Here is a 4,940-nt window from a genome sequence, read left to right on the forward strand (position 1 = left end):
ACGAGGTCAGGTTGCGCCTTCCTGGACAGAGACGTAGTACTGGAAGCACGTCAACAACTGCATCCTCAAACACAACTCTGCCTCTCACCACAAGTCGTGGTGGCTCTTCAGGTCGCATGGGTGCTAAGCCTTGCATAGCCTGGGCATTTTTTCAGATCGATAAAGATGACCCAACTCGTGTTATCTGTAACATTTGTCAGCAAAAGCTAAGTAGAGGCCAAAAAATACATAGTTTGAGTACTTCATGCATGAACCGGCACATGGACATGAAGCATAAGTTGCAGTGGGAAGCTCAGTGTGCTACAATGCGGCCTAGCCGGCCGGGCCAATCACCGTCTGCCATATCTTGTGCATGCGCGGCCTCTTCATCCTCTGTGACTGGGGGGACAGCAGTCACACCTGTTTTGGGGCGCAGACCTGCCACCTCTTTACCCGCAACAGCCAGCGTGATTGGCAGGTCATCATTTTCTTTGGAGGTGGTAACACCAGCTGGTGTTGAGCGCTGTCCGACATCGATAGCACCACCTTTGGATCAAGGCAACCTAACATGTCCGCCTGCATCTTCCTCACAGAAGGCAGTTTGCTGGGGACACCCTTATCAACCCCGTCTAAGCACAATAGCCAGCCCTCGGTCCCTCAGATGTGGACAAGTAAAAGACCATTTCCTCCTAGCCATGAGAAAGCTAAGAGGTTGAATTTCACCATCTGCAAGCTCTTGGCTACAGAAATGCTGCCTTTCCGCCTGGTGGACACAGAGGATTTTCGAGACCTTATGTCCGTCGCAGTGCCCCAGTACCAGATGCCCAGTCGGCACTACTTCTCAAAGAAAGGTGTGCCTGCGCTCCACCAGCATGTCGCACACAACATCACCGCTTCTTCGAGAAACTCTGTGTGTGACAGGGTGCATTTCACCACAGACACTTGGACGAGTAGGCATGGACAGGGGCGTTACATGTCGCTGACTGGGCACTGGGTAACTATGGTGACAGCAGGACAAGGGGCTGCTGTCCAAGTCTTGCCGTCCCCACGAGTTGTGCGTCAATCCTCTTTATGTCAAAGTTCCTCCACTGCTTCTGCCTCCTCAACCTCCTCTCGGTCTTCCACCTGCACCCAAAGCCTGTCTGGTCATGCCACAAGTTTTCTAACTGCGCAGAAGGGATCCTGCACACCTCCTTACTATGCTGGCAGTAGGGCTCAACGTCATCAGGCGGTTTTTACATTGAAATGTCTGGGAAATGTGAGGCACACAGCTGAGGAGTTGTGGTCAGCTCTGGAGAACCAATTTCATGAATGGTTGTCTCCACTGGACCTGAAACCAGGGAAGGCCGTGTGCGACAATGCTGCAAACCTGGGTGCGGCCCTTCGCCGGGGCAATGTCACACACGTGCCTTGTATGGCTCACGTGTTGAACCTGGTTGTCCAGCAATTTTTAGCCCACTATCCCAGACTAGATGGCCTTCTGCAGAGGGCACGGTCGCTGTGTGCTCACTTCCGCCGTTCGCATCCCGCAGCTCAGCGACTTACATCTCTACAGAAGTCGTTGGGCCTGCCACTTCACCAGCTAAAATGCGATGTGCCTACCCGGTGGAATTCAACTCTGCACATGTTGCAGCGACTGTGGCAGCACCGACAAGCCCTGGTGCAATACGTTCTGACGTATAGCCTGGGCCAACGAGATTCAGAGGTGGGGCAAATCACGCTGGAGGAGTGGTCTCAGATCAGGGACCTATGCACCCTTCTGCACAGTTTTGAAATGGCGACGAAGATGTTTAGTGCTGACGATGCCATTATCAGCATGACTATTCCGGTGATTTACATGCTGGAGCACATGTTAAACAGAATTTGGAGTCAGGTGGTGGCACAAGAGGAGGTGGAGGAAGTAGAGGAGGAGGAGTTGTATGCGGAAGGGCTAACATCTGCAAGGTCCAGACGGTCGGCAGCACCAAGGCGGCAGGCATGTGAGGGTGGGGGAGATAGTTTTACCAGGGCGAATGGTAGCAGCCAAACTAGTGAGGAAGGTGCAGGAGCCCAGGAAGAAGTGGAGGACGAACTGATGGAAGACTCATCAGATGAGGGAGACCTTGATCACATTTCTGTTGTGCGAGGTTGGGGGGAGAGGACAGAGGAAGGAAGCATGATTGTTACCTCGCCACCAACACAACAGGGACTTGGTGCTCCTGGATGCGCAACACACATGAGTGCCTTCTTGCTGCACTACCTGCAACATGACCCTCGAATTGTGAGAATTAGAAATAATCCTGACTACTGGGTTGCCACACTGTTAGATCCCCGGTACAAAAGTAAATTTGCAGAAATTATTCCTGCCATAGAAAGGGATGCACGCATGCAGGAGTATCAGCAGAGACTGTTGCAGAATCTTACATGTGCTTTTCCACAAAATACCAGTGGTGCACGTAGTGAATCTCACAGTTCCAACTTGCCAACCGTGGGACCGTCAAGTGTTCAGCACTCAAACCGTAACAGAACCACAGTATCTGCTGGTAACATCAATTTTGCGGAATCATTTCACCACTTTTTTAGCCCATCCTTTGCAAGGCCACAGGAGACAAGAAGTCTGACACATAGTCAACGCCTAGAGACGATGGTACAGGAGTATCTCCAAGTAAACATTGAAGCCACGACTGTGTCACTGGACCCTTGCTCTTTTTGGGCTTCCAATCTGGATAAATGGCCGGAGCTAGCCACTTACGCCTTGGAGATCTTGTCATGCCCCGCAGCCAGCGTTCTGTCTGAACGTGTGTTCAGCGCTGCTGGTGGTGTGCTGACAGATAAGCGCACGCGGCTCTCCACTGATAATGTAGACAGACTCACGTTCATAAAGATGAACAAATCATGGATCCGAAACGACTTTTCTACCCCTGTGTCATCCTGGGGAGAGTAAAAGCTTGATGATTGGTTAAAATCACCCTACCAACCGTTTTAAGCTTTCAAATTACTAATCATGTTTATCTGTATCTTGACTGGAAAATAATTTGGGCTTTGTAGCAGTGTGCAGCACTGATCCTATTAGGCCATCTATACTAAAGCTTCACCAGATTTAAAATTAAAAATAATTTTTAGCTGCATCTAGTCCGGAAAATAATTTTGGGGTTCCGAGATGCGCAAGGCACATAAGTGCCTTCTTGCTGCACTACCTGCAGCATGACCCTCATATTGTCAGAATTCGAAGTAATCATGACTACTGGGTTGCCACACTCTTAGATCCCCCAAACTTTTCGATCAACCTTTTCATTTTAATAAAGACCAAAAAAATGGTCATTTTTGAAATTATAAGCATTAGCAGGTTGTTAGAAACTGAAATCAAACAGTTTTCAACTCAAAACTTTATTCTAGGTGATGTTACATTTTCACATAGGACCCCTTGTTCGAAAGGAGCTTCTGAACTCTCTCGTCCATTGAATTTGTAAGGTTTTGGATGGTTTCTGCTTCAATTGTTTTGCATGAGGACAGAATACCCTCCCAGAGCTGTTGCTTAGATGTGAACTGCCTCCCGCCATCATAGACACTCCTTTTAATGATGCTCCAAAGGTTCTGAATGGGGTAGAGGTCAGGGGAGCATGGGGGTCACACCATAAGTTTGTCCCCTTTTATGCCCATATCAGCCAGAGATGCAGATGTTTTATGTGCAGCATGAGATGGTGCATTATCATGCAGAAAAATGATCTTGCTGTGAAATACACGGTTCTTCTTCTTGAACCATGGCAGGAAGTGCTGTTTGAGAAAATCCACATGCATTATTGAGTTCATCTTTAGCGCCTTCAGGGATCCTAAAGGGGCCGACAATCTCTCTCCCCATGATTCCAGCCCAAAACATTACTCCACCTCCTCCTTGTTGGCGCTGTAGCCGTGTTTGCGTGGGGTGTCCATCAACCAGCCATCCTCCACTCCATCCATCTGGACCATCGAGCGCTGCACGGCACTCATCCGTGAACAAAACAGTTTTGAAATCAGTCTTCATGTAATGTTTGGCCCACTGGAGCCGTTTCTGCTTGTGTGAAGTGGATAGAGGAGGTCGACAGGATGGCGCATGCACAGCTGCAAACCTCTGAAGGACCATGCATCTTGTTGTTGGGGGACGTTGGAGGCACAAGCAGCTTCAAAAACTTGTCTGCTGCTATGACAAGGCTTTTTTGCCGCTGCTCTTTCAACCTGACGTAATTGCCTGTAGGAAAGAGTCCTCAATTTGCCCTTATCAGCACGCACACGTGTGTACTGTGAATCAGCTACATACTTCTTGATTGCCAGGACACTTCATCCTGATCATCGCACAATGTTGATTGTAGTCATGCCTTGACCTAAACACTCCACAATTTGTTGCTTCTCAGCAGCCGACACATCCTTTTTCTTTCCCATTTTGGCAGAAAATGTAGGCTGCTTAATAATGTGAGAGAGCCTTCTTAAGTAGTCTTGCCTTTCATTGGACACACCTGCCAAACTAATTAGCACAGGTGTCTGCAATTGCTTACAGTGATATAAAGAGCCCTGACACACATCACCATCAATGAGTTTAACTGACAAACAAACAAATTCTTCCCTTATCACTCCTAAACACTTTTTGTATAATAATTTGGAACGCAGTGTACATGTGCTTTTCCACAAAATACCAGTGGTTCACGTAGTGAATCTTACAGTTCTAACTTGCCAACCGTGGTCTGTATGGAGTTGTTCAATAAAGGGCCCAAAATTAAGATAACATAGATGGGAGAGGTCTCTATGAATAGGAATTCCTAAGTATTTGATACCCTGTGAGGGCCAGGCAAAGGGAAAGTTGGACTGGATGGAATCCTATATGGATTTGGGGAGGGAGACATCGAGGGCCTCAGACTTCGCTGCATTGATTTTAAAATTTTACCATGTAACAAAGTGATCTATTTCAGCCATAACAGCATGGATGGATATATGTGATTGAGTGATATATA

Source organism: Phyllobates terribilis, unplaced genomic scaffold, assembly GCF_046119375.1.
Source record: "Phyllobates terribilis strain yellow unplaced genomic scaffold, ASM4611937v1 Scaffold_7__3_contigs__length_470593459, whole genome shotgun sequence".
In the NCBI taxonomy this organism is placed as follows: domain Eukaryota; kingdom Metazoa; phylum Chordata; class Amphibia; order Anura; family Dendrobatidae; genus Phyllobates; species Phyllobates terribilis.